Source organism: Mirounga angustirostris, unplaced genomic scaffold, assembly GCF_029215605.1.
Source record: "Mirounga angustirostris isolate CCGP_5_RB_7025 unplaced genomic scaffold, mMirAng1.0.hap1 SCAF_17, whole genome shotgun sequence".
Taxonomy (NCBI): Eukaryota; Metazoa; Chordata; class Mammalia; order Carnivora; family Phocidae; genus Mirounga; species Mirounga angustirostris.
Window position 1 is genome coordinate 49,900,212 of NW_026991725.1, and position 12,146 is coordinate 49,912,357.

Genomic DNA, 12,146 nt, shown 5'->3' on the forward strand with positions numbered 1-12,146 from the left:
CCTGAGCCAAAGGCAGATGCTTAACTGCCTGAGCCACCCAGGCACCCCAAGATATCTTTACTTTTCAAAATTCTTTTTCTTTTTGCTGCTCTCTTTGGGTGAGCTCCATTGCCCTGTCTTCCTGGTTGTTGATTTGTTCTTCTGTTTCTTCTGTTGAACCCCTCTAGTGTATTTTTCAGTTATTGTATTCTTTAGCTCTGTGATTTCTGTTTGGTACTTTCTTATATTTTCAGTCTCTTTGTTGAAGTTCTCACTGTGTGCATCCATCCTTTTCCTGCATTTAGTGAGCATCTTTCTATTACTTTGAACTCTTTATCAGAGAGATTACTTATCTCTGTTTTATTAAGGGTTTGTGTGTGTGTGTGTGTGTGTGTGTTTTTCCCCCTGAGATTTTGTCTTGTTCTTTTGTTTGGAACATAGTCCTTGGTTTTCTAATTTTGCTTGACTCTCTGTGTTTGTTTTTATGTATTATGAAAAACAGCTGCCTCTCCCAGTCTTGAAGGAGTGGCCTTGTGTAGGAGGGGAAACTTATCTTTCAACCTTGCCCTACCTCTTAGTTGTCTCTTGTACCTTTATTATGGTCAAAGTAGTCTGATTTATTCTTGATAGGTTCCAATAGGTTCCAGTTGTTGAGGGTGTGCCAAGTGTGTTCCAGAGGGAGTCATCTCAGTTAGCACGTAGTTTCAGGCTGATTGGAAGCCAGGTCCTCAGGCAGCAGCTTGTAAGTATATGCAGTCCTGTGGAACTGCAACTGTTGACCTCTGGAGATCTGGAGGTATCCCCTGGATGACAGTTGAAAGAATCAGGGCTTCAGACAAGTATATAAGCTCTTTTCTGGGAAGTACCTGCAAGCGTTGGCAAAGCCACAGGAGACTGTAAAAATGATGTCTTTCTGCCTACATTCCCTGAGAGTGCCTTTGTAACCTCTAAATGTGTGGCAAACCTGAAGCCTATCCACAAGTAAATGGGCCTTTTTCACAGGCAGAATGGATATGTGTTTCAGTCTCTGTGCATGAGTGCCCTGAGTGTGCTCTAAACTGTCTTTCTGATTGTTGTAGTCCCAGGGGGACCAGGAACACAAGCCCCCTCTGGCCAGCAGAGACAGGTGATCACTAGGTGTTTCCTGAGTGAATGCACTTTCCCACCAGTTTTAGCAAGGCTGTGGGAGAGTGTTGAGGGTGGGGCATGTCCACAGCTTTAGTGATGCAAGGGGTGAGTGCTGGGACAGTGCATGCTCTTGGCTTTAGTGAGGCCAGCTAAGAGCACTGGGGGGCGGGGCACACCCGTGGTAAAGCCAAATTCTTTTTTTTTTTTAATTTTTTTATTGTTATGTTAATCCCCATACATTACATCATTAGTTTTAGATATAGTGTTCCATGATTTATTGTTTGTGCATAACACCCAGTGCTCCATGCTGAATGTGTCCTCCTCAATACCCATCACCAGGCTAACCCATCCTCCCACCCCCCTCCCCTCTAGAACCCTCAGTTTGTTTTTCAGAGTCCATCGTCTCTCATGGTTCATCTACCCCTCTGATTTCCCCCCTTCATTCTTCCCCTCCTGCTATCTTCTTCTTTTTTTTTTCCTTAACATATATTGCATTATTTGTTTCAGAGGTACAGATCTGAGATTCAACAGTCTTGCACAATTCACAGTGCTTACCAAAGCACATACCCTCCCCAGTGTCTATCACCCAGTCACCCCAACCCTCCCACCCCATCCCCCACTCCAGCAAACCTCAGTTTGTTTCCTGAGATTAAGAATTCCTCATATCAGTGAGGTCATATGATACATGTCTTTCTCTGTTTGACTTATTTCGCTCAGCATAATACCCTCCAGTTCCATCCACGTCGTTGCAAATGGCAAGATCTCATTCCTTTTGATGGCTGCATAATATTCCATTGTATATATATACCACATCTTGGTAAAGCCAAATTCTTGATCCCTCCCCACCAGCTCCCCCTTCAAATCTTCATTTTGTAAATGGCACCACTAATTCTCCCATTTGCTCAAGCCAAAATTCATGGAATCATCTTTGACCTATTTTTTCTTCTAGAGTCAATTCAGCAACAAATACGTTGCTGCCACTTTTGAAATATGTTCACAGTGGGGCCACTCTTCTCCATCCTCATGGTTAGCACTGAAATCTCTCACCCAGACTGTTCCATTTGCTGCCTAAATGGCATCGCAGCTTCCACCATTGTCCTAAATTCTGTTTTCCCCATAGTAGCCAGAACTGTTCTAAAGAAAAAAAAAAACCAAGACTCTCCATTGGTGCCAGAATAAAGTCCCATGTCTGTATCCTTCCTTCCTACAAGGCCCATGACCTCTCTGATCTCATGTCCTACCTCTCTCCCCTTTGCTCATTCTATACCATACCTACTGACTTCCCAGTTGTTCCTCCAACATACCAAGCTTGCTGTCACCTTTCCCAGTGGTATTTCTTCTACTTGGACTATTCTCTCTCTCTCTCTCTCTCTATGGCTTGATGTCTCACTTCCTTTAGGTTACTCTCGGATGATACCCTATCCTGAAGACTATACTACTCTATCTGACATAGTACCCCTCTTCACTTTCTACCCCTTTAGCCTGATTTATTTTTCTCCTAAGCACTTTTAATTGCTTAACATTGTATATTTATTTGCTTTTTTTTTTTATTAAGTAGACTCCATCCCCAGCAACACAGGGCTTGAACCCACAACACTGAGATCAAGACCTGAGCTGAGATCAAGAATCAGATGCCTAACCAACTGAGCCACCCAGGCACCCCTTTATTTGCTCATTTTGAAATTCTCTTCCCACTTGAATGTGAGCCCATGAGAAGATAGAATTTCTATATTCTACCCATCACTGTATCCCCAACACCCTAAATAGAGCCTGGCACAGAGTAGGCTTGATAATAAAGATTTGTAAGATGGTTGAACAAGTAAACACCTAACTCAGTGCTGGCCTAGAAAATGCTTTCACAAAATGATTTTCATTATCATGATTATGGCCCTTTATGGAGAAAAAGGACAGAATTCAGTGGGGAAGACCTGATTCTGGTCCCAAATGAGACCTGAGTGGAAAAAACCTTAATCCCTTGGGTAGTTTCATCGTCGGTGTGAGTCAGAAGTTGCTTTGTTGACCAGGAAGCTGGTGTGTCACATGACTCAGAAATTACTGCCACCCCCTTCCTGGTAAATAGTTTTGTCCTGCTACCTAAGACCCTTCCTCATTTGACTCCTGAGTCCCTGTTTCTGCCTGGGGAGCATTTCTTTGAAATGATCCTAACATACCATCACTCAGTAATTACACCCCAGAGCATAGGGCTTTCTTGTTAAAAGGCATTTATCACCAATCTGCTGGGCGTGCTCTGAAATTAGTTCATTTTGGATGTTGGCCCTTCTTATCTCTGCAGACAAATAGATACAGCCCTGCATATGACCTGCAGGAAGTGGGGCTTTGATCTCTGTGGAGAAACCTGCTTTATAGCTCTTTTAAAAACTGAATTATGTTCTGTGTAAATGTGTTTTTAAGACATCATAGTCTATGGAAAGAAGCAGGATTCGTTTATCAGAAAGAACATTTTAAGTTCAACAATCAAACAGATATTGAGTGCTTTCTTGGTTGATAATATAGTACTTGTGTTTGATAAAAGTCCAAATATCTGATAGAAAGCAGCAAGACAAAGAGGGGAGATTGAGAAACACACACATACAGGGGGCTAGGTAGGGCAAGGGGGAGGGAGGGAGGAAGAGAGAGAGAGAGGGAGGGAGTTAACCCTTCCCATTTGAGGAGGAGTAATCCCAAAGTTTCAAGCTGATGACTGACATGAGAGGTACTGTTGCTTCTACACCCAGTCGGTGAGCTGAGAGCTAGGGGCAGAGTAAGCCTTGCTCTTTCCTTTCTTTATTTTCCTTTCTTTTGCTTCCAGCCGATCTGGGAAGAGCATAATTTGCTCGAGGAGGCTCTGGCAGCAGCCTGGCCCAACAAGCAAGCAGCAGCTTGGGATGGCAGAAAGTTGGGTCCCCTTGTGAGTTACAGGTGTTACCCTGAAATCTGAGAGGTGATGTGACTTGCCGGGTCACAGAGTGAGTTGGGAGCAGAGCCCCCCTGGAAGCCTAGGTTCCAGATGCTTAGCTTCTCTCCCCCTCCCCAGAAGCACACACACTGGAGATTTTCAAACCATACTCCCTGTTGGGGAAGAGGGAGGTGGTGATTCTCCAGGGACCACAGCAAAGGGGCCAGGGGCATTGAAGGGGGATCAGGTGGCTGTGACTCTAGCTGCCCCACCCCCATCTTCAATCAGAGCAGCTCCACCCAGTTTTGTTTTCTATACTGTGGATCTGTGGAATATATTAACTGAGAAGAGAGGTTTGAAACAACCGCAGGTTTTGGGTACATTAGAAAGGGTAGTTTGTACTGACAGACTGAAAACTAGAGGACCTCAGAACACAGATTCTGGAACTGGGCAACATGGTTTCAAATCCCAGCTCTACCTCCTACTAGTTGTATTTCCTTGTCTGTAAAAGGGCTATATGAAAACAGTAGGACCCCATAGTGTATTAAACAAGTGGAAATATGTAAAGCACACAGAAAAGGCACATTCCATGGCAGACATTCAGTTAATGATAGTTGTTTTTAGCTCTGAGATGGGGAACCCTTGTTAGATTAAGCAGCTGTTGCTAACTGCTTATCAATTGGGAAGTCAGAATTCCCTTTAATGACTAGTTCTACAACCTAACCACTTCATCCTTTAATATTGATGCTTGATCAAATTAATTAAGACATTGGATTGAGTTAGCCCTTCTGCTTGGAAGAGAGACAGAACACGCTGGCTAGGTCAAGAAATAAGTAAAATGGGATGGGGGGCAGTGGTTATTCTAAGAGTGGCACAGGCAAAAAGAGAAAACACAAATCCCAGAATGGGATCAGGGTGGGTTCTTGAACCTGGACTCTGTGTGGCTTAGTATGGTGTGATTCCCAGAGCCAGGAGGTGGAACATGGGTCTGGCATCCACATCCACTTCAGGGTTGCGTTTTGCAGTAATGGCCCATCCTTAATGTGGCTCAGCTACTTCACTGTCCATTCATTCTTGTGCTCCTGCTGGCTTACTCACTCAGCCGCTCTGTGTTTCTTCTCTGCTATATCATTCTGTTCATCTCCCGAACCCCCACCCCCTACTCTCCTTTTTTTGCTCTCCTCTCATAGCTAATAGCATCATCACCCCGATCAAATTCCTGAGAGAGCACATCTGACTGGCCCAGCTCCTTTTGCTGTCCCGGGCCACATCATATGTAGCTTGCCAGCCCAAGATCAGCTGTTTGTGGGTCACCTGACCACCATTGTCCAATCAGCTTTGGCAGAGCTGGGATGTTAGGGGGTTTGGGGGGGAAGGATGGGAAGGTCACCTGGAACCAAACCTGCAGGCATGGCAATCAGCAGGGCTGTGGATGGGGCACTTGTCCTTAGACCATCTGCAGAGCACGCCCCCCTCCCCCCTCCCCGAGACTGACTTCCCTAATGCAGAATTGCCTTTATTATTAAGGATAATGAAGTGGGAAAGTCCTCAGGTCTCCTTCTGGGGAGGGATTCCTGTTTGAATCTCTTGCTGCCTTGAAGGCACCTCCAATCAATGAGCAACCTCATTACTTCACTTCAAGCCAAGTGCTCTGGAGGAAATTAATGGCCCTGAGTGTGAGTTTTGCAAACCCAGACATCTGATGGCTCAGTGAGGCAGTGCTCCAATTTCTTTCCTGACATAGAAAGAAACCAGTTACCCAAGACAAATCTCTGAGGAAACAGAATTCCCAAGTTTTTGCACCAGCTAAATTCTTTTCTATTTATCTTGAATACCTCTGTTTAGATAGTATGGTAAAAGAATGAAATAAATGAACAAAACAAAAAGGTTTATTTGACCTCAGCATATACAAAATTGCATAAATTAATTCCATAAATAACGAGATCGCCCAGGCAAGCTTTCTGTAGCCACTTTTTGCATTTCTACTTTGCCTCGTCCTGCTCCCTGCTTGGAAATACCCACCTTGGACTGCAGCACACACTCTGAGGCTCCACCATCTGCCTCCCTCTCCAAAAGAAGGGTAGGAGAGGAGGGTGCATTCAACAGATGGCAACAAACAGTTTTTGAGCATCTCCTGGGTGTCAGGACTGGAGGTAGACTAGTGTCATGAACAAAACAGAGAAAAGACCCTGCCCTCATGAAGGGCGCACGTGCCAGTGGGGAAAACAGACAATAAACTTGATGAGTAAGAGACACAGATGGTTTCCATATGTCATTGCAAGGACTTTGGCTTGACTCTGAGTGAGACGGGAAGCCGCAGGAGGGTTTGGGGCAAAGGACTGATGTGGTTGGACTTCCCTTTTAAGAGTCACTCAGGCTGCTGTGTTGAGAATAGACTGTCCCGTCCTGCTGGGGGCAGGGCAAGGATGGACACGAGGAGACAGTTGAGAGGCCATTGCAATAATCCAGATAGAGGTTTATCTTAGTTTAAGTGTGCTGTTTCATCCTCATTTGGATGGCCTAATTTATTTTTCACCTGGTTGAAAACAGACAAAAGTCCCATATTTCCCAAGCTGTCAAGTCAGAAGAGGGACCGTCTCCACTCTCATATCCTCACGGTTAGATTCACTGATATAAGATGAGAACTCTTGGCTGCCTTGAAGAGAGATGGAGGTAAACAGGAAGGGGAGGAGAGCCATGGAGTGAGAAGGGACTTCCCTCCTCTAGTCTCAACATAGCTGCTGGAGAGGCTCTTAAAATGGGAGTCAGATCATGGTAGTCGTTTGCCTGAAACCCTCCAGAGGCTTCCCATTGCACTCAGAGTCAAGCCAAAGTCCTTAATTTCAGACACAAATCACCAAAGTTCCAGAGAACTCTGGTGTAGAGGACCAAAGCACACTTTTTGTGCATCTACAAGTTCCCCTTGCATTACTCGGGTTTCTTGGTGATCGGTAATGGTCAGCGTCCTTCCACTCAGCTAACCCTCACTCTTTCCCAGTGGTTGGCTGACCCCGGGGTGAGATGCTGAGGCCAGCTAACTTTTAGGATAGTGTCTGAAATGATTCAACTATAGGATTTTAAAACCAGAAGAGATATAACCTAGCCCATCCCTAGCCCCCAGCTCATTTTACAAATGGAGAAACCAACACCGAAAATGAGGAAATGCCTGACAAGTCATTGGGTGACAGTTGGACCTCCTCTGGACATGATGACCTAGGTCTGTGCTAACATCTTCATGCCTTGGGGTAGGAACCTACCTTCTCCATGAACTTCACCTGCCTCACAAACTCCTTTCTCTGAGTGAGAACCATAATGCTCTCCTCAATAGCTGATTCATTCTTGTACCTGCCTATGTGTCCATCCATCTATCCATCATTCATCTCTAGTGGGTATTTGTGTTTTCCTTTCCTTTCCCTTTCAATATTGGGATTTTCCTTTGTTGAATTCATTTATTCTCTCTTCTCCCCCATGGGACTTGGGTGAGATTGACCCCATGCCCAGCTCTAGCCATCCCCTTGACCACAGGTGTGAGTTCAGAGAAAGGCATGTGCCCAGATATAGGCTAATGAGAGTGATCCCCTCCCTCCAGAACATATGCTACCATTATTGGAAATAAGTTGCTTTCTTCTTCTGGACGATGTGGTGTGAGGATGTGACATGTTGTCCAGCCAGAGTTTCTGGGCCACCACAAGGAACCTAAAGATGACACTAACACCACACAAGACAGGAGAGAGAGACACAGTGACTGAGATTGATTAGGTCTTGGATGAGTTACTTGATTAAGTCTCATTTGAGGTTAGAATTATTTCGGAACATCCAAGATTCTTTAGCTAAAATGTTCTTTTTTTTTTTTTTTTTTACTTTAGCCAGTTTTAATTGGGAGCTTAATTAGGTACTTTAATTGGGTTGCTTGCAACCCAGAGAATCCTGACTGATGCACCGTTTCACCAGCTAGCATTTATGGAGTGACTGCAGTGTGCTAGGCTCTCTGCCCAGTAAGCATCAGTGAACCTGGTGGAGTTGGGTATGCAGGGGAGCAAAATTTGCTACCCCAAAATGTATCTTTTTGGCATGCAGATTTTTTTAGGCTATTTTGAAGAAACAGAAGACTCAATAGGTTTTTCTTTTTCCCCCTCCCCTTAACTGCCTAAAAGAATTTGGATAGAAGACCTGCTCAGGGAAGGGATCTATCACCATAGAATACTTTAGTATATATGAACCTAGGTATGGTCGACTGGGAGGAACCTAGCAAGGCTGGTGTGATCAAAATCCTATGTCCCAGTGTTTCTGGATGGCCCAGCAAACATTAGTTTACCAAACATTCACCTTTTCCATTCTTCCTGTGAATAGCTTTTCTTCCCTTTGTAGCCCCAGGCCCCTACCCCCTGCTCTTTATTCCAGAATGACATAAATACCTCATTTTGTCTGTGCCTGTCTTTGGCTCTCTAATGTTTATGTGGATTCCCTATAGGTACATAATTAAATTTTATTTTCTTTGGTTAATCTGTTCTTATGTCAATTTAATTCTTAGACCAACCAGAGGAATCTTGAGGGATAGAGGAAAATTTTTTCCTCCCCAGTAGGTGCTGTCCACACTGCGCCAAAAACTTATTGAAAAGGCAGATTACATAAGCAATTACAATAAAGTATGGCCATCCTATTTTTAAAAAACAGGGTGGATGGTATGATTAGCCCTGTTTAAAAAAAAAAAAGGTATTTTCAGATCTTTATGTGTGCCTATGCATAGAAAATATATTAGAAAGAGGTATGATCTTTGAGAGCTGTGGTAATACAACCTGTTTCCTCCTTTACGCTTTGCTTTTTTTTCCTCCCCAACAAACCTTAATCACCCTAATAATCAAGATGGGAAATGCTATTAAAATCAAAATGCTGAGCATGATAAGTGTTACGCTGGGAGAGGTGCTGGATGCTGTTAGAGCACTTAGCAGGGACTTGCCTTCAGCAGCGGTGTAACTGTTCAGGGAGCCCTAGAGAAGTCTCAGGGAGGCTTTTTTTGTGTATAGAGACCCGCCTGCCTCTGCCTATATAGGCCAACCCTCGGTGAGGCCATGGGAGTGTGAGCTGGGCAGGGAAGCCAGCCTCCCACCCCTTCCTCGGGCTGTCTGGAGCCTGGGTGCCCAGACTGGCCAGAAAGGGCATTTCCTCAGCTCATTTTCCTGCATTGCCCAGTGGAGACCTGGTTACTGGAAACACAAGACGCTTTCCTCTCAGGGCTCCAGAGGCTGAACATTAAGAAACCATTGCAAATAGAGTAATTGCTCAGAATGAGCATTAGTGTCCTATTAAAAAGAGGCAGCTGGTGGTGGCTGTAACCTCTGATTCAGCAGCGTTTCCTGAGGAACCACATTAATGCGATTGGAGCTAATTCCTTCCTTGCTGCCTGGGGCCTGAGTCCAGGCTCCTGGCCTTCAGTCTCTGCAGACGCCCAAGAATCCTTCACTCTGTTTCCCTGCAGGGGTGTTCTGGAGGCCCAGGGCAGGCAGCGAGCAGGCAGTAAGCACTCAGCAGACTGCTCTTGATTACCCACTCCTGTGCTTGACATTGGACTAGGGGCTGAATGGGGAGGGGGTGTTATGGGGAGGGGATGGATGCTTATTAAGTCTCAGTAAGTGCCTTTGAGGCATTTGGCATTTGTCTAAAAAGCCGGGACAACTGTGCTAAGAAATGAAAGATTTGAAGAAGAGTATGATACCGAACGTATGTGCTCCTCATCAGTCTGTCCATCCTGGGTGTTGGGGGTTATACTGTGAATAAGATGGCTGCTGAGTGCAGGGTGCCCCAAGAGAATAAAAAGGGGAGTGGGGTGGCGACTGACCCAGCCTGGGGGCGTCCAGAAAGGCTTCCTGGGCAAGAGGAGATCCTAAGAATGAGCAGGAATTAACAAAGAGAAGGAAGAGCCTTGTAGGCAGAGGGAAGAATCGTGCTGCTGGAGAGGTAGAGAGGCTGGACACAGAGAGGAAAGTGGAGAGGTGGTGCTGGATACAGTAGCCTGTCTCCTTGCCCGCAGCGATGGCATTTCTCTGCCCCCCTCGGGGACTTCACACCAAGGAACAAATACCCCCAAACGTCTCCCAGCGTCTCTGAGCTTGTGGCCTTGCCATCATCCTCTTGCCTCACCGGCTCACCAGATGGGCTGGAGTGCCCATCTCTTGCTCTCTCCCCTTCGGGAAGGGACCGGCAGCCATCTGTCTTTCCAGGACAACCCGGGCACCTCGATTTCCTGGATCCACAACCTGACCGGGCCTGGGTGAAAGCCCTCAGTCAGTGCAGGTGATGGTCTAGGGGAGGCCTCATCTGGTCCCACCACAAAGCCCTGGAGCAGGCATGGGCTCCAGAGCCCTGGTGAGCACAGCTCCCCTCCCCTAGGTGCTCCGAGAGATGGTTCCTTAGCAACAGCATGGGCCCAGGCAGCCCTGGGGGAGCGCAGGGTGTGCACAAAGAGTGGAGGAAACAAAGGGTCCTGCCATGCTCATTGTGGGGCGCCGTGAGAGTGTTTGCCTCGGGGGGCTCCTGGCCCCACTGTGGGCCCTCCCTGCTGGGGGACAGCAGCTGGCCTCTGCCCTTCCCACTGGGGCCGTTACCCAGAGCTCCGGGCTACAGAAGCCCCAAGGAAGGAGCCCGGGGAGATGTCCTGGGTCCATCCTCACAGGAAGAGCTACAAGAGGATTTAAATCCATCCATTCACTCCCTCACCCACTCCCTTACTCAAGAGATATATTTGGTGCCTCTGCTATGTATATTTATCAAGCCACTAATATGTGTCTGTTGGAAATATCAAGTTGGTTGACACACGGGTCTCATGTGCTGTGCCACAGTATGAAGTTTAAAATCCACATCTTTTATTTAATCTGGTCGGTAAACCCTACACTTACAGGAAAGCTAGAGAACAATCTGAATATCCCATAACATATGAGCGCACAGGAGGAATGACCAGGCAGTCTGGGATGCAGGGGGGTGGGGCGGAGGGGCAGCCTGGACCGTGTCCTTGAGTGTGGGGGACACTTGGCACCCATACTGTCCTGTGCGGGACAATGTCCCACTTTACAGATGCGGAGAGCGATGCTCAGAGAAGTGACGACATGCCCGGGTACATTTCTGCTGTGACAAGTCAAGGATTTGTCCCCCTTTTCTGTCAGCCTCACTGGCTGCCTCCAAATGCCCCCAGACCCCTGACCTCTGAGTTGCTGGCCTCAGGGCCTCCTCAAATACCTCCTCTCTCCTCCACTTTTCCAGAGAATGTGCTCTCCTGAGCAGCAAGTCTGTAGTTGGGACCCGGAATTTGAGACTCTCCCTGCTGTGGGGGCCATCCGATGTGTTGTGTTTCCCTGATGCCTACACTCCAAGACCTACCCAAGGACAGGCTGGTTTGTGGCTGGATGCAGCTGGGTGAGGGTGTGTGAGTCCCCTTGGATAAAGAAAATAATCCTGGGATGGTCGGTTTGGGGACACCGATCGGTCGCCTCCTCTCTGATTCTGTTCATCCCTGTACATCAGGTGCCCCCAGGAGACTGTGCTTCTCTTCCCGAGGGGCTGGCCAGCGAGGGCCACCTCCGAGGCAGCTGCTGATCCCCCTTTCTACACGTTTCTCCCACAAACTCAAAGCTACCCATTAAGGAAGCCACGCACTGCTTAGGCAGTTTCCTTCCCCCCAGAGAGCAAATGGCATTTGCCCTGTTTGCTCTTATGAGGCATCTGGTAGACCCTCCTTTCTGGCTCATTTGTGCCCCAGTGAGGGGGGCGGGTTGTATGACATTGTCCAGGCAGTGGGGGGGCAGGGGGCTCTGGCAGCTGGAAGCGCACACATTTCCCACTTGCTTGGGGTGGGCATCCAGCGGCAGTCAGGAGATGGATCCTTCAGAGGCCAGAGAAGGGCCTTTGAGGAGGTGTGAACAGTGGTGAAGCCCATCTTTCTTAACCATCGAGCAAACACATTTGAAGCAAATCACAAAGATAAAAATCTCTGGTTTGCTTTTGAATCCAGCAGAAAGTCTGGCAGGGAGGAAACTTTACCCAGGGAACATATCCAAGGACTATAGATCGTGTAGTTTAGAGTATGAGCAGGGGACAGAAGGGGTGGGGGACAAGTACAGGAGAGTTGTCTTTGCGTCCCCGTCCCCGGCCA

General features: G+C 47.0%; 1 protein-coding gene across 4 annotated transcripts in view; it reads left to right on the forward strand.

The window, feature by feature from the left end:
* Nucleotides 1–12,146, forward strand: part of ADPRM (ADP-ribose/CDP-alcohol diphosphatase, manganese dependent) — a 280,967-nt gene that overhangs the window by 44,554 nt on the left and 224,267 nt on the right. The gene's annotated exons all lie outside the window — the stretch shown is intronic.